This window comes from Miniopterus schreibersii (assembly GCF_964146895.1).
Source record: "Miniopterus schreibersii genome assembly, chromosome: 17".
Classification (NCBI taxonomy): domain Eukaryota; kingdom Metazoa; phylum Chordata; class Mammalia; order Chiroptera; family Miniopteridae; genus Miniopterus; species Miniopterus schreibersii.
The window spans coordinates 6,708,972-6,732,171 of record NC_138117.1 but is presented as its reverse complement, the minus strand read 5'-3'; the positions used below and the strand labels follow the sequence as shown (position 1 = coordinate 6,732,171).

Sequence of the window (23,200 nt, the reverse complement as noted above, 5' to 3'; positions counted from 1 at the left end):
GAGCATTAGGGTTCGAGTTCAGCTGGTGCCCGACAACTAACTCTAGAGCCCGGCTTCAGCTGGCCTGGGCCTCTCCTGCGGTTTGGTCTGGTCTCTGTGTTCCCTCCGGGGCCCAGGTGGAAGGGTCGCAGCTGTTCAGGGGAAGCTCTTTTCATGACCGTGGCAGAGGAGCCAGTGGGCAATCCCCACCGTCTGGGTTTGCATTACATCTGTCAGCAACCCATGGACCAAAGTCACGGCTGAGCCCCGAGCCCAGGCACAGGGAAATAGACTCTTACCATGGAGGCAGAGGGAAGGAGGGGATGTTGTTGGACGACCAGCCAGCCACCACCCTAATTCATGAACCTTCCTTCTTCCCCCATATTGGCCCAAGAGCAGCATGAGAGGAGGCTAGAACTTACCTTTCACCAGCTCCATCCATCCTAAGCTGCCTCCCTCGAGGTCCAAATGCTGTCTTCTCACGCCACTTTCCGTTTCCTCCAGGGCAGCATCTCTTAGCACAGACTGGCACTTGTTAGTGCTCGGAAGTGTGAGCTGGCTCTGCGGGAGCCGCCTTTTCAAGCAAGCGTGCAGGCGCCTCGCCCCCCACCCCACGGCCTCCCGAAGGTGATGCCAATGGACGGCTCCCAGAGAGCAATGATTATCAATCATAGTTTTATCATTTGGATCCGTCTATTATCTATGCCCCCCCCCCCCAGATTATAAACTTTACAAAGGCAAAACCCGTGTCCGTTTTAGTCACTGTTTTAATGGCCCCAGCCATTAAATGGCCCCAGCCATTAAAACCCCAAATTGGCACTCAAAAAATATTTGTTAAACAAATGAGTGAACAGGCCCCACAGCAACAGGCTTTAGCGTATTGGACCCCAGGTTTTCAACATTTTCCTAGATGCTGGCCACATGCCTCGTTTTAACTCTTCTGAAAACCCCTCCCCTCCCCCACTCTCCTGCAAGTGAGTGAAGACAGCTGGACCACAAGGCTGAGTGGAGGCAGAGCCTCCCGCCGCCCTCTGGGGTCCCTCCCAGTTCTTGGAGTGACCTCTGTTAGCAGGTCATCTGCCTGGACAGGTCACCTCCGCCCTGTCTTCTGGCCTGATCACAATCAAGGTGTCCTGATAGGCTGAGCTTTGCCTTATTTCGTCAGAGCCATTAGGGAGTAAAAGTGTTGGCTTCCATTGATTTTTCTCCTGTCTCCCTCTCCTGCTCTTTCCACAAGTGCAGCAGAGGATCTGGGGAGAGGGTTCCTTCCGCTGACCTCTCAACTCAAGCCCAAAGCACAGTTCCCTCTGGATTCGGGACTCGCCGACAGGACCTGGGGCAAGTGGCAGATGGGGAATCAGAATACACGCTGGGCCTTGCCAAGGCCAGATTGGGGTTTCCATCCCATCTCTACCACTTTATTGCCCACGTGACTGAGGACAGGGTTTGAAGCCTCTCTGCCCCTCAGTTCCCTTCCCACGTGTGTGAGGCTAAGGGTGCCGCCCAGCAGGGCACCTGTGAAGAGGAACCGAGTCTATTTCAAGTGCCCAGCACTGCGCCTGCCAAATGTGGAGTGCTCCAAAAGAGGGGTCTTTCCTCACCCCCACCCCACATGCTTATTTATTCATCACTCCCCCCGCTCTCATTTTTGCAATAGAGCCAGGTTAGAATAAATAGCACAGCAACCTAGAAGACATCAGGTTAACATGCAGAGTCTGAATTAGGGAGGAAAGAATAGTCCCACCCGCACTTTTTTTAAAACCTGTTCAGACTATGTATCTGATAAATGCCTGTGATGCATAAATTTAATTATTTCAAATACCTTCTCATCTTTTGGAAAGCTTTCATCTATATTCAAGATTTGAATTTCATAAAGGAAAGGTCATTGTAACTGAACAGTAAAAAAGAATATAATTTTAGAAAACAATGTCCTTTATATCAGACAGAAGTCCATGGTTTTCTTATTTCAGCAGGGCCTGTGAAAACTCCGTCATTGCAAACTGTCCAGGAACCATGGGCCTGTGGATGGATACCCGGTCTCCCCAGGCAGAATGCACCCAACTTTCTCACCCCGGCCCCTCTGCCTCCTCCCCCCACCTCTCACCCACCCTTGCCTGGAATCAGCAATGCAGAGCCACTCTGGCTCCTCCCACAGGCCTGGCTGTTCCTTGCCCATGAGTCTGGCTCTCTTGCATTTTGCCTGGAATGCTCATGCCACCTTTCTTTATTGGGCTGCTCTTACACATCCCTCAAGGCCCAGCCGAGGCAGGATCTCATCCAGGAGCCCTTGGTTGTTGAAGCTCCATCTCCTGCCCCCCTACACTTTGTGCTCCATAGCACCCTGCAAATCTCTTTCTTAGCTCTTACTGTATGGTACTGACCTAAGTCCTCAATTTACAGCTCAACTTGCCTCCCCCTGCCCCCAAGGGTCAGGCCAGTAGAGTTGCTGCAATCAAGGAGACTTTAGAGGTGTGTCTGCTTTAGCAGCCCAGTCCACCCTCCCAGCTCCAGCTGGATTCCTGGCCCGCACCGCACCCCCTTGGTCTGTTGTAGCCTGGCAAGTCACCTCAAGGTTTCGGAGCCTACCTGGGGACTGCAAGTCCTGCAGGCGGTCTGCATCCAGGTTCCCTGCTGCCTCCTGGGTCCTCACAGCAGCTCTGCCCTCTTCTTTCCCATGTAGCACCAGCGAATCAGACGTTTACTGAAGATTTTAGGGGGAAGGGGTTAGATTGCAATCAAACATAATACAGGCAGCAATTTAAAAGCATGTGTTAAATAGCAGTGTCTTAAAATTCTCCCAACCATTCCCTGCCTTCAGCTATTGCCCTCAAGAGCCCCCTTAGACGGCTGTCCTGTCATGGGGTTGGTCTCACCCCGAAGCCCATCGATACACACCCATCATCTGTACACTCCCAGACCTGTCCACTCTCTGTGCACAACAGCTTCAGCCTATATTTCCTCCTCTCACCAAGATCTGGTTTACCTTTGGATGCCCCAAACTCACGAATGAATGAAAAAGTGCTGTCTCCCACAGATTGCACCCTCCGGCAGCTCCAACAGCAGGAGCTCTGACACCAGCTTCCTGCATGCGCCAGACGGGTGCCTCTCCCGCCAGGCTCTGAGCGTGGGAAGGCAGCGTCAGGAACAAGCCCAGGGTTGGTGGGGTTTGCTTTGTTTGTTTGCGTTAGTGATGCTTTTCCTAAAGAATTATCAACACAACTTCTCTGCTAGGCTGGAGCTTCTGGGACAGGGCCTGACTTATCTTTATCTGCCCAGGATGGAGCACTCAAGCAAATGTTTGCTGAAAGCATTAAAGAGCTCATGAGTGGAACTGGCTTAGCTTAACAAGTAGTGAGCATGCAAGAAATCTTTGTTGAATAATAATAGAATGAATGGATTCTAAACTGCTGTACCCTTACTCCGTTTTCCTCTTAGCAAGCTCCTATCTTTCTGTTTCTGACTCAGGCTGTTAACCTGAGCCCAGCTCCTCATGACATTCAGCTTGTTGACCTTGGGCTGTATAGAGTTTAGTGGTTAAAGACTCAAGCTCTGCAATCAGATAGAGGAAGTTTCAAGTATCTGTCACTCAGGAGTCCTGCATGGCCTTGGGCAGTTCACACGGCTTAAGTCTGAGTTTCTTTCTCTTAAAATTCAGAATAACAACAGTACTGACCTCAAAAGGTTTGGGAAAGAATCAGTTGAGATAATCCATGTGATGTAACTAGCATAAGGCCTTAATGCTGAGCACATAGCAAACACTCAATAAATGATGGGTGTTGTTATTAATTACCGCCATTGTCCCCGCCTTGTTAGCATTCTCCCAGGTGTCTGAGGTCAGTAAGAAGGCGCTAAGCCCCTTCCCCAGGAAAAGGTGTAGCCTCTCTGTGGAGATGACCTTTTATTCCTCTATACGGTGTGTATGTACTAGGTAGAGGGGTGATTACTCTAAGTTGGTGTCTTCAGACCTGGTTTGGAGAGGGGGTGGTTTGTTCTTAAGAACATTATCCTGTGGTTTTTTCCCCCTCTTAACAAAATTTTATAAGAAATGCCACATAAGATGAGATCAAAGGGGAACTACTTGCCTCAGTGAGAATCTTAACTCCTTCAGTTACTAGGATGTGAGATTGCCCAAAATAGTCAACTCTGCTTCAGTTTCCACGTCTGCAAAATGGGTGTAATAATGGTACACACCTGGCAGGGTAGGCGCATGAGTGAATGACTATAACGAATGACACCTAGCGTGCATTCCAAAGTTAGCAATTATGACGTAGGTGTCCGACGGTGGAGATGACCCAGTTCCCAACCATGGCTCAGGCATCTCCCCTAGAACCACACTCTAAAATCCACATCTTACTGGTTACACTGTTCTCACTTTCTATCTGCCTAGATTGGTGCCACCATGCTCGGGAACATTCCAGGGTGCCTCTACTCTGAAAAGCACTTGATATTCTCCACGGACCCCAATATGACAGAAATTTGCTTTGGAAGATCTCGGGTCTGCCCCATGCTCAGGATCATGCCCTTTATCCTTGCCTTTAAAAGCTGTATTTATGGAGGGAAGGGAATTGCCTCTGAATCATGCAGGCCCATGTCACTCTCAGTTGAACTGGATTCACTCTGAAAAGTGATTCTGTTTTGTATTAGTTCATCAAGAAAAGTGGAAGCACTTGGTATGGTCCAGTGTGTGCCTTGAACTCTTTTCAAAGTGAGTAATAACGTGAATCAGGTTGAATTAAATGGGATGGCTTTGGCCGAAAAGATACTGTCACTTTTACAAATGTGTCACATTTGAAGACACATTTCTTTCTAATCATGTAAAGACCATGGATGATTTGGATGCCATCTGTAAATCCCAAAGGAACTGGATTATGGAATGAGACATACTTGAAATCAAAACAGTATTTATTAAAACCATACCAGGACGCCCAGTCGGGCGTGGCTCAGCGGTTGAGCATCGACCTAGGATCCAGGCTATCGGGGTTTGATTCCTGGTCAGGGCACATGCCTGGGTTGTGGGCTGCAGCTGATCAATGACTCTCTTACCATTGATGCTTCTCTCTTTCTCTCCCTCTCCCTTTCTCTCTCTGAAATTAATAAAGATATATTTAAAAAACAAAAAAAACAAACAAAAACAAAACAAACAAACAAACAAAAACCATACCAGGATGTTCTCTCTTCAAGAGAGAAGGTGATTTTTTAAATTAGGTAAAAGAAAGAAATATGAGCACTCTTTCCTAGATTTCAATCTAGGTAACCAGAGTATTAAGATACAGTTTTAGTGGCTCAATGAATCCGTGATTAGCTGAAATGCTTTGGGAGCGCCGTGCTTTGGTTAATTGGATTTGCTCCACTTTGCAAGAAATTTTCCTAGAACAGTTTCACCCTTCCCTTCCACCTTCTCTCCCCTCCCCCTTCCTATTTTTCTCTCCTTTCTTAGAAACGAGTAGAAGGGATATAATTTAATCTTGCAGCTACTCTGGATAATCATTCTGAACACAAAATTTCACTGTTCAGGCCTGATGTGGAAATTAGCTTGATTAATTCTCTGGACAATTAAATAGTAAGTCTAGGTTATTTGACAACTCCCGAGTCACTCTGTAGGACATGGGCCTGATTTATTTTCTTAATAGCTTGTCATCCTATCCGAAAATAAGCCATCCATTTATCTGTGTATGTTTTCTATCTGCCTGGCCCTCTCCAACGTAAGCTCCATGGGGCAGGGACGCTTGTCTAGCTCTCCTAGAGGTGCCTGGCACAAGATAGCCACTTCATAAAAGTGTGTAGCAAAACGAATGCCTTGGTTTCTTATCCTATAGCTCACACCCAGGAGTCAAGTGTAAATATTTCTCCTGGGTTCTAGTTCAATGGTGCCTTACCAAAATGCCATCAAGGGGGGTCCCTACTCTTTATCACAGTGTTCCCAAAACTGTATCATAGAGCTGATCGCTACCAAGACAATTCCATTTTCTCAGAACGGTGACCTTCTTTGTGATGTAAAGGTGTTTAATCAGAGACCATCTTAAAAGGATCCATATATGAGCTCAAAATTGTAGCCAACGAACAAAACAACCACTAAAATAATATTAAAATATTAAAATTATTCCAATATTAAAATTATCTCCTAGGTCATGGGTCCCCACATTTTGCTTCTCACACCCTTGCAGCTTCAGTCTTGGGGACTTCCTTGGGGGCGGGAGGAGAGACACATGAATGGGCCTCTGATCCCTCAACTCTCTCCCCTCCTTCAACCTTTCTGTTTTACTTAAAGAAAGGATTGCGTAGATAAGGAAGGCTTAAAAACCAGAGTTCTAGATCTAAATGGCAGCCATATCTTACTGCACCTTAGGATGCCCCGATTATAATTTCATTTACTTAGCCATTCAAAAATATTTCCTGGGCACCCCTGTTCACAGCCCTGGGGGTAAAGCAGTAAGCCAAGGAACAAAAGTCTCTGACTTCATGGACCCGGCATTCTCGTGGGTGAGACCATCAAAACCAAACCAATAAATACTTATGTCAGATGATGGTAAGTGGCGAGGAGAACAAGGCAGGTCCAGGGCTGGCAGGGGGCGATGAGGAGGGTTTACTGCTTGGGCAACGCTGGACAAGAGGCATGAAGGAAGCGCGGGAGGAGCTGGGTCAGTTCCTGAGGGGAGGGTGTCTTATCCCGAGGTCAGAGCAAGGGCAAAGGCTTTGAGGCAAAAGTGTGCTTGATGTCCTCAAGATACGGGAGGAGGCTGGTGAGCCACGAAGCAGAGGAGGTAGGAGATCAGTCAGCAGGGCTGGGTTGGGCTGGTCATGACTGTGGCGCTTTGACCTCTACTCTGAGTGAGAGGGGAAGGCCTGGGAGCATTTGTAGCCGAGGAGGGACCGGCTCCCTCTGACAGCTGTGATGAGAATAGGTTGTAGAAGGGCGAGAATGGAAGCCAGAGAGCAGTTAGGAAGCTTCTGCAAAAATCCATGAAGTGTGTGGTTCTGGTTGCCCTTACACCAGATGTTCCCCAACCATTTATTGGGAGTTACTGGGAGTTTTCCTTCTAGCACTGCTTGCCGTAGTCTTTCTCAGCAGCTTCCAGTCTTTCAGTATCTTCATGCACAGCTGCTGTGAGCAGCCTGAAGATGACTCTGCCTTTCCGAGGAGTTCATGAGAGCTTGTAGCTGCTCAAAGACCTCGTCTCTGATTTTAGTATTCATGCATGCTCTCTTCTAATTTTCTCCATTTTATTGCTAGAACGTGGCTCTACTATTTAGACAACTTAAAACAATTCTTCTCCCTAAAGCTCAAAACTGAGCAGTTTGGGTAGTTCCTGGGAGCCCCTGGAGTCATCACAGATCACATGCCTAAAAGGAAGGAGTCGACTTGAGAACTGGGACTTGAGAAGGCCTTTGGAGGAAGTGGTTGTTCCCGTCAAAGGGGATGCCCACCTGCTGTCTGGGGACACAAATTACAGTCCCTCAAAGGAGCCTAAGAGGAGAACCGGCTGACCACTTGAGCACGGTCAGATCTTGCAGCCTGTTCCCATTGCCGAAATGCTGCCAGGACATGGCTGTGAAATGGACAGAGCGCTGGGCCACATCCCCCAGAGAGCCAGGTCCCTGCCCTCCTCGCCCCCTCCCGGGCCTTCTCTCCAGCCCCTCCTCTCCTTCAGCAGCTCTCCCCCGAGAGCCCCAAAGCGGTTCTTAGGGACCACATGGTGCACTGGCCCTGAACTTGCTAAGTTATCTTAGCGAGGATTCCCATCTGCCCCTCGGGAGGCCCGCTCAGGTCTGTCCTGTGACCCTGCAGGTCTCTGCCTCAATGCCATCTCCTCCCAGAAGCCACCGCAGTCTCCCAGGACTCTAAGTTCCCCGTTTTGAGCTCAGATTGCCGTTGCAGCGCTCACGGGTGTGAGTGTCTGGTTAATGATCTGTTTCCAGGGAAACAGGGCTGGGGGGCTCTTTATGATCACCATGTGCCCTCAGTAGGTCCTCTATACGTATTTAATGAGGTAATTCCCTTCCTGGCACTCGCCGCATGGCAAAGAATAAGTGCATAAGAAATAATTACCTCTCGATTGTCTGGTTCATTGCTAACCTTGAAGTCCCAGGTGCCCAGGAACCTCCTGCATCTTGTTCTCCCCCAGCATTAGCACAGTGCCTGCACACGGTGTCACCAGTATTGGTGGAAAGAATGAATAATAAAGAAACAAATATGAATGAAGATCTAGAAATGGGTAGGAAAAGGAAGACAACACTGAGAAGTCAGGAGTCAGGCGCAACCAAGGATGGAGCAGAACGTGAGAAAGCCCAGGACTCCTGACCCAGACGCCCAGACCCTCCTTTCCAGGTGCTGTCCAGCTGTTGTGTGTGGTTAAGGGAACAGGGAAGGCTGGCCACTGGCCACCACATTAGAAATGATAAACCAAGGCCAAGGGCTTCTTTACCGTAGAGGAAAAGCTAAGCCATTTATTTTCTACTCTGCAAAGTAGAAAGATCGGGTCCTTTTCTTTTGTGAGATGAAGCCTTGCGCTCCAGAAAGGAAAGGGGAACAGGGGGAGATGGATTAGCACCGGCAAGGTCAGGTTTCCTATGTCAGGGTGGACCCCAACCTCTCGGCTGGGAGCTTCAGCACTTCTTGCTGAATCCTTGACTCCACCAAGGCCTGACCGGCTGTGATGTCAGCTTCGTGTCTGGCAGGTAGACACCGGAGTAGGCACCTATTGGGGTAGAACTTCCAGTTCCCCTTCTTCCCAGGTGGGGGTGCAGACAGGTGCAGGGAAGGGTTCAGAAGCGCGAGTGAGCCTGCAGTTCACAGCAGGGTAACTGGGAAGGTGTGGGCCATATGAAGAGCTGCTTGAGGTTTCTCTCATCTCTCTGTGCAATATTGTCTCTCCCTGGATCACTAGACAATTCTTGCCAGGGTTGGCTGCTACGGCGGAGAAGCTTCTGGAAGTTAAACTGCAGAAATAGTGGGAAGATTCAGGAAATATAAACCATCTTCCAGATGGGACTTGCTGGAACAGTCGTCTCGTTCCAGGCCACCTCCTCCTCCCTCCAGTACCCTCCAAAAGCTTCTTTTAATGTTTTTTGGGTTTTTAAAATGAAATTTCTTGTTATCCCAGCTTCTGTTTTCCACCCTCCTAGTCACCAAAGAGGAAAGGGAGAGCACTGAATTTTTAAAGCAGCTACCCAGTCCTCACCCCAACACACACACACACACACACACACACACCCCTCCAAAACATTTTACCTGTTTTTAGTAGATAAAAAGGGGGAAATGCAGGCTTTTGCAGTGATCTATCTTATTGCTTGGTCAACCCACTTGGATGGTGACCAATAGATTTTAAGACAGTGCCTTCTATTTTAAGTTGGCTGCACTGTGATTGACTCGGTCTTGCTATAAAAACAAGTCTTTTGTAGGGCTCCTTGGAGACTAGTGGGGCATGTCCTATCTAGGGAAGTTTTAAATTTATTTGTGTTTAATTGTATCAGTCTTGGGGGGGAGGGGCACAAATTTTCCCCTTTTGGGTGTGTGTGTGTGAGATTATTCTGCTATTTAGTACATCAGTCCAATTCACCAAGAAAATTTTCTAGGTAAATTTAATTTATTTGTTTTGTAGTTCAAGCATCACAAATTTGGGGTATCTGTACATTGCTCTGAGTTAATGTAAGCCATTGTCTAATTTGGCCTTAATCATAACAGCAACAACAACAAAACCAAATACACTACACAAATTCTTTAGCGTTTTATAGAAGTGAGTAGTTTCTATGGTGATTCAGATAAAGTGTTCACAGTCATGTTTTTACTTAAATACAAGGATAGAAAGTGCTATTTCCAGGCAAGAGTAAAGAATAATCCCCAAACTTGCAACTCTTTAAAATGATCTCATTCTTCTAATAAACAGAACTCAGCATATGTGTTTATGAGCTGGAGGTGGACACAGTGGTGGGGTGACTCAGACTGAGAGCCAACAGACCCAGTTCCTGAGCTGCCACTCACCTGCCAACAGTGTCACATTGCTTTTGGGGGCCACTTTTTCCTTCAGTGGTATACAGGGTGTCTGGACTCAGTGGCTTCTAAGGGCCCCTTAGTTCTGAAATGTCATGATATTTAGAATAAGAGAGAAATTTAGAATCATCTAGTCCTGGGACCATACCTGGCCCATTGCTTCACTTTGTACAGCCTGCAAGCTAGGAATGGATTTTACAATTTTACGTGGTTTGTAAAAAAATAATATTTCATGAACGCTAAAATTATTTGGAATTTAAAATGTAGTGTCCATAAGTAAAGATTTATTGGAACCTACTGCTTTGAGTTACAATTCAAAAGAGTTGCATAGTTGCCATGGAGACCGTATGGCCCAAAAGCCTAAAATAGTTACTCTCTGGCCCTTTACAGAGAAAGGTTATTGGCCCTGACTTAGTCCAACTGCTTGACAGACAAGCAAATTAAAGCTTGGCCAAGTCCTGGGTCAAAAGACAAAACATACTATAGAAAGAGGCAAGTGGCCATTTTGAAGCGTTCAAAGGGGCAAAAACAATGACCAATAAACAAAGGAGTAAGGATACAAAGGGTGTTTCTTCCTCAAATGGCAAGAGAGGGAGCCTAAGGACAAAGGAACTAGGAGAGCCCTGGAGAGCCCCTGAGAGCCCCGCGCTCACCTGCTCGGAAGGACACTCTCCTAATCTGGATGCCACTGCGATCGGTTGACAGGAGGACAGGGAAGGGGGCAAATTACTCAGAAGTGGCTTGAGACTCTTTGTGCTGATAAGATTCCAGGACACTTACAGCCCAGCTCGAGGCAGGAAATGGCAGCGGGCATTAGAAACGCGTTAGTGGCCCTTTCAAAGGTGTAGGAGGCCTGGACGGGCGGCGATGCTGAGACTAGGGGAAGGAAGCTGGGGACAGATCAGAACCTTCCATCAAATGCAGGTCTAGTGTTAGAAAATCCTGAAGCCCTTAAGGCACAGAAGCTGGACAGAATAGCCAGCATGGTCCTGAGAGCTTGGCCCGTAGTCGCGGGGCTCACCTCCTGGCAGGATGGTGCATAAACAGGAGCAAAGTGAGTGTGGAGTGGCCGCATGTGCATTTCAGGAGGGTTTAGACAAAGCTCCACGGGGGGAGAGGGGTAAAGCTAGCTCATCAGCCTTCTGTTTACCCGGGAGGACTGCCTTTGCCTGGGAAATGTCTGGTGCTGCGAATAAATATTTCAAGCCCAAGCATGAACAGGGGAGAAGTGAAACTACCTAAGACTCAAACTGCTGGCGATCAACCAGGTGCCAGACATCACTCCTGTGGGAAGAGCCCCAAGCAGTTAAAATATAAAATTGAACTTGAGGGACAGCTAGGATTTAGCCTGGAAATTCAGATTACTGATGACACGTAGTCTGTGTCCTGCTGTGTCAGTGAGTCAGAGGGTTTAACTCCAAGCTTAACTCAGTGGTTAACAGTGTGAGCTCACCAGCTGGACTGCCCGCCGAGCACCCCTAACCCACTGCTTGAATTCCTTGGGCAAGTTACTGAACCTCTCAAGCCTCACTGTCTTCTTCTGCAATAATAACAGTAATTTTATTTTTTATTGTTGACACTATTACAAATGTTCCCCATTTCCGCCCCCTTTGCCCCCCACCACACAGCTCCCGCCCCACCCCCTGGCCTTCACCACATTGTTGTCTGTGTCCATGGGCTATGCACCAAAAATAATTTTTAAAAGGAGTACCTACGTGTGGGCTGCTGCATTTAAATGAGATTATAAGCAGAAAGTTCTAGGGGGACCTGAGCATTAGTGAGATCTCATTAAACACCCCCTGCTTGCTGTTGGCTGCATTGGAGAGCATATTAACTAAGAACTGGATTTGGGTACAAATAGTTCTGGTTTGGAGTTCCAACTTTATAGAGTAGCCTTGTAACCACAAGTAAATTTTGTCAAGTCTTTGAACTTAGTTTTCTTACCTACAAAATGTAGTAATAGTAGAACTTATCTCAAGGGGCTATTGTGTGGACTTAGTGAGATATATACTTAAAGTGCCTGGGAGAGTTTCCAGCATTTAGAAGCTATTATTATTATTATTATTATTATTATTATTATTATTATTCACTGGTTCCCTGATTGCCAAAAACTATTCTGAAGACAGGCTGAAACACAGAAAGCCTGATATAAGATGCATACTTGGCACACACAGTATAAAGAATCTTCACACAAATGATTTGATCAAATGGTGGTAAAAATGAGTTTGGTTTGTCATGAAATTCTTCTGCTAAGTTAGGGAGACAAGAGGCAGACTCAAGGAAGATGGTGGGGAATTGTCCTAATCAGTGTCCCCACAGTGTCCCTGCTGGCCCAGGGACCCCTCCTGTCCCAAGCCCTCCATGCTGAGCCCAGACAGCGACATATATCCTGTCTCCTCTGACTCACTCCTTCGGAATCACTGGGATTCTTTTTCTTTTCCCACCTCCTTTCTGCCAACTTCTGCTCCTCTCGTTTCCCGACAGGCTTCTCGGCATTTGGAACGTGCAGCTTCACGTTCCAGGTGAAATTTGAAGGCCTGTCCTACCCTCTTTATCAGCGAGAAGAGAGACACGATGGCCTCTGGGGGGGAAAGGGCTCTTCAGTGCCTGGCCCAGGCTCTCTCCTTCGGTGGCGGGGCTGGGCCCCACTGCGCCCCATTAACAGGCCCGTCGGCTTCTCTGCTGCTCCGCAGGTGAAACCGCCGGGCGTCCTGGCCGATGGGGCTCCCCAGCCCGCTTCCCCCGCTCGCTGCCCATCTGCCGAGACCGCGAGCTGCGGGAGCATGGGATAGATGTCGGCCGGGTATCCTTGAGCACAAATTGTCATAAGGCCGAGGTGTTGCTTCCGCTCAATTTCTTAAGAACCGAGGGTCTCTTCTCGCAAATAAGCCAGATTGGAAGGTTTGGCTTTCCTTGCACTTTCCCATCTGCCCCTGTCGGTGGGCCACTAGGGAACAAATAACACATGTGGCTTAAGCCCTGTATTCATAGGTTCCTTCCTATGAATCTATGGGGTCCGTGGGATCACTTCATCCAGCCTTTTCATTTTACTGATGAGGATGGGAAGAAATAGGCAACAGCTGGATTCTAGCTGAGCCAAGACAGGAGCCCAGGTCTCCTGCTCCCGGGCCTCCGTTCTTTCTTCTCTATAGCCCTTGTTGCTTTCCATGCTCATGGCTGGAGGGGATTCTCCTTGGTGCCTTTTCTGCATGTCCTACACAGCCAGGACTCGTTTGGGGTGAGCCCAGCCTGTCTTCTTACCCGTGGGCCCTGGCTAATGTTTGGTCTCCTCTGTGCATGACATCCTCTGCAGACCTGAAGATTCCTCCAGTAGCTTGTGGTCAGGACAGGCGCTTATTTGTGGTGAGGAACAGGGTTGCCTCTATCTGACTGGCAGAAGGTTTTAGGGTGTGGAGGGTGAAGTCACTGCATGTTCTTTCAGCTTAGGTAGGACCCAGAAAACAAGTCCCAATAAGAAGGCTGATTCTGAGCAAGGTCACAAACCAAGCCGGTCTTAGGACCTGAGGCCCACCTACCAACTCCCCCTCCAGCAGCCAGAGTCCTGTAAGGCCAGTCTGAGGAGCGCCCAGATGCTTTTCACCCACAGCCAGGGTAGGTTGAATCAAGGGGTGACTATCAGGATTGTGTCCAAGGAAACACTGATATTGGGCTACACTGATTTCTACAAAGTAGATGGCCAAGGACAGGAGCCCTGAAGGAATGTCCAGAATCAGGTTCAAAAGGGTGTCAGAAACCAGACAAGAGCTCCTGAGGAATGTTTGTGTGCGCAGAACTGTCCTGTCTCAGCCAAGACAAAGTGGATATGTCACTTCCCTTCTCTACAGTTCTTTGAGAGAGATGCTAATCTCCCCATTGTAAAGGCCAGAAATAGACTTGGAGAAGTTATTTTCCAAAGTCAAAGCTAGTAAGTGTTAGAGTCAAGACTAGAACCCAGGTCTTCTGTGTCCAAAGCTCATGTTCTGTCCAGGTCAGCATGCTGCTGTTTAGAAAAGTCCACCTATGTTTACTAGATAAGTCTGATTGCCATGTGTGGTGTGGTGTTCTGTGATTTTACAGTCAAACACACACTCCTAGGAACCCACAGGTGTCACTGGCCATCAAGACAACTCAAAATACAATGATTCCCTTTGCCACAGTGGTACTCAAATCATTCCCTGAAGAGGGGACTCGGCGACTTCGTGGGGACAGAGACAGAGGATGGGCACAGGTCACCTGCTGTCTGCACTCAACCCCCAATCCTTTCCCCATCATTGCTTCCACCAGAGCTACTCCATTTCTATGGGTTGGGATCATGTGTTTGAAAAAGGCTTCTGGTTCACACCTTGCATGAGAGAGAACTCACAAGCTGGGGTGGGCTCCAGAATCCTCTAGAGTGAGCAGACGAAGATGTCTGAGTGGTTCCCTTGACATTGTCTTCTGGGTGAAAGAGCCCTGCCACATCAACAAAAGTCTGATGATCTGCAGCTAGCACAACCACAGATGCTAACAGTTGCTTTAGAATTTCCTCAAAATTTTTAAATATTTAAATTAGAACCAGTATGCATATATGGTCCAGCAATCTGGCTTTCACAGAGGCCCCAGGAGATACAGTTGTGAGACAAACAGGACACTATCTCTGATGTCACCCTCAAAAGAACAAAGAAGGTCACCCCCAAATCACAGCTAGTGATCTGTCAGGCACCAATTTATCTAAACCTTTTAATAGTGATGTTATTTAGGGAGCATTTCAGATCTTGCTTCCTGGCAATGTCATCAGTTTGGCCCAAATAAATTCTTACAAAAATTAAAAAAACAAGTGATGCTGTTTAAGCTCTTGTCTGTCCTCATCTCTTGACATAACGAGTTCAGTGGGTCGCCACCACCGGTGCACTTCCTTTTCTCTGTCCTATGTTTACCTCTTGCACTTTCCAGGGGTAACCCCTGTGTGTTGATAAACAAGCTCAACCTGATGTGGCTGAAGCACCGGTTGAACGAATCATTCTTGAACTGACAGTCCTGACAAATGGCGTCATTGCGAATGCACATGGGCTCAGGTTTACAGTCCCTTACAACCCTTCCTCTCTCCAATGTTCTGAAATCCTGGGCATGCAAAGCCACTTTTCTATTTGTAGACAGCTGAGCAGCTGGCGTATTTCTGAGCAGCTGAAGCAGCAGGGATGGCTGCTTCCCCTCTTTTACCTGGGCCTCCTCATGTACCCTCACCCGAATCACCCGAGCCAACGCTATGTACATTTAGAGAAATGCGAACAATCTATTATCTTTCCATATTATGAGCCCAGAGAATCTCACTCTGACCTTCTGCCCATCTCTGTACGAGTTGTCAGTAATTCCAGAGCCTCTTTCATGCCTTCAAAAATTATCTACTATAGATGCACCTCAGTTAACAGGCATTATGAGGGACTAGGGCACAGCTCTGGATAAAGGAGCTCAGATAACTAAGCGTACAACTCTTTAAACTCTGAAGAGTCTTCAGATTTGTAACCATTTGCCACCCAAGTTTGTCCACGTAGGTAACACAGGCCTGGGGTTAAAAATGTGGCTTCACGGACTATAACAAATGGTATTTTCTGTTCTGGCCTCATTTGCTAGTAAGCACTGTGGCGGCCACACAGCTGAGCTGCTTGGATCCCTTGGTATGGGGGCGAGGGTGACTGTTTGGCGGCGCTGACTGCTGCCCCTCTGGACCTGGGCACAGAGGTACCACGGCCGTGTTCCCCACGAACTGCGCCCAGCCAATGACCCTGGAGTTCCTGAGCACGGCAGGACCTGGGACTCCCCAACCAGGTGTTGGCTCAAGGACCCCCCATCAGCCTGTCCGAAACTGTCTCTGAACTGGCCTGACGCCTGAGACCCTTCCCGCTTCTCTTTCCTGCAGCTCAGACACCCTGTCCCTCTGACTCCCTTTCCCCCAAGGCCCTGCCCCCGGGCACCCTCTTACACTTCTCAGCCTGGCAGAACATCTGCTTCTCGGAGGACCCTCTAGCCTGGATTTTCTGAGTAGCCCCTACAATGCTCTTTCTTAAAGGGGGGATGGCCTGTGGCAGTTGGGTGGCCTCCTAGAGCCCCAAGTGGACCCTGGCTCTTCTCTCCAGTCTTCCCTACTTCTCTGGATCCTGGTCCCAAACGTTTGCTCAGGTGCTCCAACTTTGAAATATATACATTTTTAAAATATGTTTTTATTGATTTCAGGGAGAGGAAGGGAGAGAGAGATAGAAACATCAATGAGAGAAACATTGATTGGCTGCCTCCTGCACGCCTGCCTCCTACTGGGGATCGAGCCCCAAACTGGGGCATGTGCCCTGACTGGGAATCGAACCTGCAACCCCCCGGTGCACGGGACAATTCTCTACCTACTGAGCCACACTGGCCAGGCTTGAAATACATTTTTAATGTCGTTTAGGCCAATTCTACTTTCATAGATAAGATGTCTTAAACGTTTGTAAAAAGTTGAACAGGAGCAATTCGACCAGTAGAGTTGCCTACGAAGGGGGGAAAAGGTTACGGCGGTGTACAAGGTCCCACGTGATTCTCACCTCACCTCTGCCCCTTCCACCCCACCCCAGTCGCTCTGCGTACTGGCCAATTGTTCCGTGACTGGGCCTGATACCTGTGCTGTTGCTTCTGTCTGCAAATCTCTTGTCCAGAAAATGACTCCTTCATTTTCTTTTCCAGATCTTTGCTGATATGTTACCTCACTGAGGATCTCCCTGACCACTTTCCCGACAGCATTGGAAATGGCACCTGCCCTCTCCCACACGGCGCTCTGTCCCTCTCCCCTGCTTTATTATTCTCTGGAGCCCTATAACCATGTAACATACTATATAAATTTTTGATATGTTGTTACTGTTGTTGTTGTTTGTTTGTCTGATTTATTTTGCATTTTCCCAAAATCCTACCATGCAGTCAGGTTGGCAAGGGGCAGGGGTAGGGCTCAGGCTTCAGTTATTCAGGCCTTGGTTTCAGTCCTGCCTCACAGCTGAGAGATCCCAGGACCTGGGCCAGTTCCTTAACTGCTCTAAACCTCATTTGCAAAATGCAAGTCATAAAAGTCCTTCTTATCTCCTAGGGCCTGTGGGTCCTGTGAAGATTAAATGAGACGCAAATATTGGGCTCAGCTCGTGGCGCCTGGCACGCGGTAAGTGCTAAGTCATCAACCAGGTTTCTAGGAGCGGGGATTTCTTACTCGGTGATGGTTGTTGGAGGCAAAGCAGGCCTGTTTGCAGGGACTGCCTCGCTATCTTTTGGTGGAAATGTTGAGATTAGCACCAACAACTGGAAGCAAAGCGCTGATTGTTCTTTTACAGCCCAGGCTCTCCTTGGTGCCAATAAACTCTCAATTGTTCCTTAGACCACACCGATTTCTTAGAGCGGCATGAGAACATTGAAATTGCCGTTGTCAAAGGTCCCAGGCTAGGCAATAGCGGCGGGAGAAAACGAAAGCTGTGAGCTCCTTTTGAGGAATTGAATCTATGCATCGATTATATTTGAATTTTGGGTTTAAAGAAATGTATCAAAAGCTTTTCTTTTTTTAACTTACTTTCTAAGGGGGAGAGCGTCCTGGGAACCACCCAGGATTCTGTCACTGGGCACCTCATTTCCTCACAGAACCTTCAGGTTTGTACCAGGAACAATTCCTTCTTCCTCCCTTCCTCCCTTCCTTCCTTCCTTCCTTCCTTCCTTCCTTCCTTCCTTCCTTCCTTCCTTCCTTCCTTCCTTCCTTCTTTTTCTTTCTTTCTTTCTTTCCTTTCTTTCTTCTTTTAAAAAATCTTTTTTAAAATATGTTTTTATTTCATTGATTTCAGAGAGGAATGGATGGGGGAAGGAGAAAGAAACATCAATGATGAGAGTCATTGATCGGCTGCCTCCTGCACGTCCCCTGCTGGGGATCGAGCCTGCAACCCGAGCATGTGCCCTGACCAGAAATTGAACCTCGACCTCCTGGATTCTAGGTCGATGCTCAACCGCTGAGCCACACCAGCCAGGCTCTAGGATTTCTTGATGCTGTCTGCTGTTTTGCTTACATCAGAGCCTGTTCTCAGAGGGCCTTATATTAAAGTGGATTCTCAGTAAAAACAAATTCTCTCTAGCTTATTCTTCCTGGAAAGACCTGGTAACAATGGAGGAGAAAGATATTTTTTAAAGAAATTATTCATTACTCACTTAAAGCAGAACAGTGTTTATGGTGACCTGGGGGATCTGAAGCTGCAAACCTGGCCTCGGAGTAGTTGGGATTCTCTTAAGGAAATGGGATTTGCATGCAGCCAACTGCAATCAAGTTTGCTAAGTGCTGTGTGACTGTATAAAGAAGCAGGCAGAAAGAGCTATTGCTTCCAGCTGTGCACGGGGAGGCGTCTGACAGCTTCCCGAAGAGAGGCTCCACCAGACGCAGGTGAGGGGGGCCGTTCAGGCTGCTGAACACTGATCATTCTATAAAGGGCAGATAAATGCACCACTAATAAGACGGCATGCTTCTAAATTTAGGAAAGAGTAAACACTTGTTATAGAATATAGATGAGAGATCTAAAGACACATTCTGGAGGGTGTGCTAACAGGATATTGGAGGCCGTGGGATTGTTTCAAAATAAAACAGTCCCGCTTTGAAGTGAGAGTACATCAAAGCAAGTTCTCCTTGCCTTTAAGAATTTGGACTTTTTGTTGGAGTAGGGAGTATGCATCCACATGCCCACCTGGGTGGGCGATCACGTCACAGTAGCCTAGTTCCTGTTCTGACCTAATTGTGGTGGGCCATCGTTTTACTGGGTATGACTGTGACAGTCGGTGCATCACCACACCAGGCTTCGTTCCTCTCCCCACTGGAATAGGAACTTCTCTAACCTCTGGTTTCCCAGCATACTGCAGATCACCTGCTGACATGGGAGGATTACAAGCACAGAGAAGAGGAAAGGGAGAGAGGGACCCCCTTTCTCTCTCAGGATGCCAGGAAGAGCCCACACACTGGAACCCTGAACACTCTTTTCCCAGCTGAGCATTTTGGTTTTCTTTAGAGAAAATTTTTTAATTGATTTTTAGAGAGAGAGGAAGGGAGAGGAATAGAGAGATAGAAACATCAGTGATGCAAGAGAAACAGCAATGATCGGCTGCCTCCTGCACGCCCCTTACTGGGGATCGAGCTCACAACCCAGGCATGGGCCCTGACCAGGAATCAAACTGGGGCCTCTTGGTTCCTGAGTCGATGCTCAACTGCTGAGCCACGCCTGCCATGCTCTTTAAGAGAAATTTGACCAAAAATTCTTGGAAAAAGATATGCCCATAAGGCGTACTTTACAAAAGCTTTGTGAATTGAGATAATTCAATCAGAGGAAGGAAACTGTTGGCTTCATATCCAGAGGAACGTTCTTTTCACCTTGAAACCTGCCTTGAATGGAGCTCAGAAAGAAGCACTGCTTAGCTGGCTAGCTGAGTGAGGTGTTCAGAAACAAAGGCAGGAAAGAAATGGTGCATTTCAAAGCATTTTTTTAAAGTATGGGCATACTGCTGTGTCTGCTTTTTAAAAATTCCTTCTTAAAATGGTTTTTTTTTTTACAAAATGATGCATGTTCATTTTTAAGTCAATCAATGCAGAATAGCACAAAAGCAGAAGTCAAGATTTAAAATTAAAAAAATCACCCCATGCTGCCTCCCCAAGTAACTATTATTAGTATTAAGTAGTTATCATTCCAGCAATTCTCTAGGCATAGATAGGAATTATTTTGTAAACATCGGTGCAAACTGAAACACAAAACAAATTACAAAGGACAATTATTTGAGGAATCTCTGTTCATGTTTGTGGTGAAGGAGAGAGAGGAACTTGTGATTTCGAAGACTGTAAAATAGCTTCTTTCTGGTCATTCCTTGGATGAGATGAGCACTCTGATAAAATAGTTGGAATTTTAAGGCAAATAGTGCCTTTCTGACCAGGTCTTGGTCTAACTCAGAGGTGGGAGGTGGGACAAAAAGGCGAGGGACAGCCTCTAGTTCCCAGAGGGGACTTTCTGAGTGGAAGATAGAACCAGGACATGGACCATCAGAGAGCAAAAAAGGGAAGAGAAGGGATGACCCAGAGTTACTGCCAAAGCAATTACCTGCCGGGGGGCCCGAGGGGCTGAACAAACGGGAAAAGTAACGTGACTGAGATAACGGAGGCTTGTAAGTTTTGAAAAATGACCCTAGATCTGATCAGAAGAGAGAAATAGAACAAAATAGTGTGTTATTGGTCTAAATACTCCTAATTAAAGTAACTTCAGTTTCTTCTATCATTTTTAAGAGGACATGTCTTGGAATCACAGGTTAAATGTGCTAATTCTTGGACTTAAAATCCTTATGTATTGCACAGCCCCTTCTCCAAGCACAATTTTCACAGGCTGAAGACTAAGTTAACTGAGGGGGGGGAGAGAAAGCTGCAAACCTGACCTTCCCTGCAGACCAAGATGCTGCCCGTTTGACCAGGCGGCTGAGGTTACGTCTATTAGTGTAAGGGCGTCAGGGATGCTCTGAGGTTGAGAAGGAAGGATGGCTCTCCCCCGCCCTGAAGCTTTGCTCAATGCAAGGGCTTAGAAACTGCAACCACTGGGGCAGAAAGCCCCTAAAACTTGGTAACTCTCTCCCCAGACCTCACTTCCATATCAAAACCTGAAGCTGATCTCTGTCTTTAATACCATTCTCACTGGTTAACGATAGAGACCAGACCAAGCCATCGGTAGCCCGCTGCTGTGGACACATATGTGCCCTGCCCATGTATCAGCCTGCTTAGTGCTCGTAACTCTATAAGGCAAGCACTACTGGTGTCCCCATTTTACAGATGAGGAAATGGAGGCGAAGAGAAATTAAGCTACTTGCCCAAGGTCACAGAGCTAGTGTGTGAGCAAAGGGCCTAGGGCCAAAAACTTGCCTCTTAAAGACTGGGGGAAATTAAAGTTAGAATGGAGACCAGACCAGCCAGTGTGGCTCAGTGGTTGTGCATCGACCTATGAGCCAGGAGACTGTGGTTTGATTCCCATTAGGGCACATATGCCCAGGTTTTGGGCTCGATCCCCAGTAGGGGGCGTGCAGGAGGCAAAGGATCAATGACTCATCATTGATGTTTCTCTCTCTCTCTGAAATCAATAAAGACATATTAAAAAAAAAAAAGGAAACCAAATTTCCTTAACACACAACCAGTGTCCTTGCTCTAAGCTCTCCAATTACTTCAAGTGGTGTTCGAGTTACAAAACCCCAGGTTACACCGTCCCGCTGGCAGTTTATTGTGGGGGGTGTTGGCCTCCTGACCTGCACCACAGTGTGGACTCGGCTCCTGTGCAGGAAGTGAGAGGTGCATGTGGACATGTGTGTGTGTGTGTGTGTGTGTGTGTGTGTATTGATGATGTGCAGGTGAGTGTGTGTGAATGTATGCGTGTGTAGATATGAATTTATGTAAGCTGTTACTGGGCGAGTGCCTTTGTGAGTGTGTGGGAGTGATGTACGTGAATGTGTATATGTGCATTTGTGAGTGAGTGTACGTGAAAGCGTGAATGATGCGTGAGTGAATGTATCGAGGGTGGATGTGTGTGTACGTGTGTGTGAGAATGAATATGTCTATGTATGTGTGCAGGGATGTGTGTGGGCAAAACCTGTGTGTGAATGTGTATGTGTGTGCATGCAAACGGGCATGCATGTGAATGTCTGAGTGTGCCCATGTGTGTGTCTGAATGAGCGCCTGTGCATGTGCGCCCGTGTGAGTGACACAGGGGAGTGTGTCTGTGCCTGTTGCGTGTGTGAATGTGTGAGTAGGTAGGTGTGCTGCTCCCAACTTCCTCTGCTGGCAGCCAGGTCGAGTGACTCATGAGCTCTGCCCCCTGCCGAGGAAGCTTGAGGAAGGTGTCCAAGGACAGCCCTGGCCACGGAGGAGGGAGGGCGCCCCTGGGAGAAGAGGCCAAGTGGCCCGAGCAGAGCAAACTGGTGCCACCCAGCCTCGCCGCCCCGGCCGGGTCTCGTGGGCTGTCCCCTCTCCTGTCAGTGGAGTGAAGGGGCGGCCAGGGCGCTGGAGAGGGCGTAGGGCAGGCCATGGAGTCCAGCGGCCTCGGGCCCTGCCTGGCTCTGCCCCACACTGAGGGACCCCCGGAAGCCCCCTCACCTTCCGGCCTCGGCGTCCCCACCTAGGGAGAGTGACCACACCCAGCACAAGTTTCTGGGGAAGCTCAAAGAGCCGAGGCATCCAATAAAAACACCACGAGGCATAGCACTTTGCACAGAGTATATGCTCAATAAATGGCACTGTTCCAATGAACGATGAATAAAATAACCCCGTTTCTTTACTCAGTTCTCCTAAGTGAAGCCTGGCGCCCTGGGAAGTTTGCACAAGCTTTGGGTCATCTGAGTGGACCTTGGAAGTCATTTACACGTGAGGACCCAGGTCGCAAAGAGTTAATACATCAGAGCAGCGACAACGGTCCCCCTGTCACCGGGAAATCAGCCCTTTTCTTTCCAAGAGGAAAGTAGAAAAGTCCTTGTTACGTAAGAAAGCCAAACAGACGGCAGAGAATCTGACCGGTGTGATTTGTGCCTCTTCAAAAATGAAACTGGACACCTGTAAGTGTGAGTCTGTCGCTCGACTTTTCAAGGACCAGAAAACAAAATAAAGAAAGGAAACTTTCAACAGGGAGGCCACAGTGTCGCTGAGGAGAAGCAGTGAGAACAATGACTGAGTGGCTGGCCCGGGCCACCTGCCTCTGAGGCAGAATTGAGTCAATAAAGGCGCTAAGCAAACAGTGGGGCTCAGTCTAAAGCAGTTTGTACAGCGGTCCGAGCTCGTGGGCCGGGACACAGAAAGCCTGCACACATCCTCTGTTCAATGAGGGCCAATCTCCAGGGCCGTCGCTGTGTTTGCTCAGCAGCTTTCATTGCAGAATGGCCACCCCATTAGGGCCATCAGCCGAGCTGGGTGGGGCAGGCCCGGGGCAGCCGCAGGTGTGCTGGCTCCTCGGCCGCAGGGGGCAGGAGGAAGCGCTGGGTGCACACTCCTCAGGGAACCTGGCTGAGGATCCTACAACCTGGATAAAACAGAAGCCTGGGGGATGGACACAAACAATAGGGTGGTGAAGGCCTGGGGTGGGGTGGGATCTGGGTGGAGGGGGGCAATGGGAGAAAGGTGGGGGGATCTGTAATACTCTCAACAATAAAGATTTTTTAAAATGAAGAAAAAAAAAAAAAAGAAACAGAAGAAAGGCATAGAGCACA

General features: G+C 48.1%; 1 long non-coding RNA gene across 1 annotated transcript in view; it reads left to right on the top strand.

Annotated features, from left to right (window-relative positions):
• The window catches only part of LOC308547165, a 59,452-nt gene extending 36,726 nt beyond the window's left edge, over positions 1–22,726 (top strand). The window contains exons 2-5 of the long non-coding RNA XR_013997461.1: positions 17,055–17,123; positions 17,534–17,602; positions 17,791–18,377; positions 22,284–22,726. This is a non-coding gene — a long non-coding RNA (uncharacterized lncRNA). The remainder of the gene's footprint in view (positions 1–17,054; positions 17,124–17,533; positions 17,603–17,790; positions 18,378–22,283) is intronic.
• The last annotated feature ends 474 nt before the right edge of the window (positions 22,727–23,200 follow it).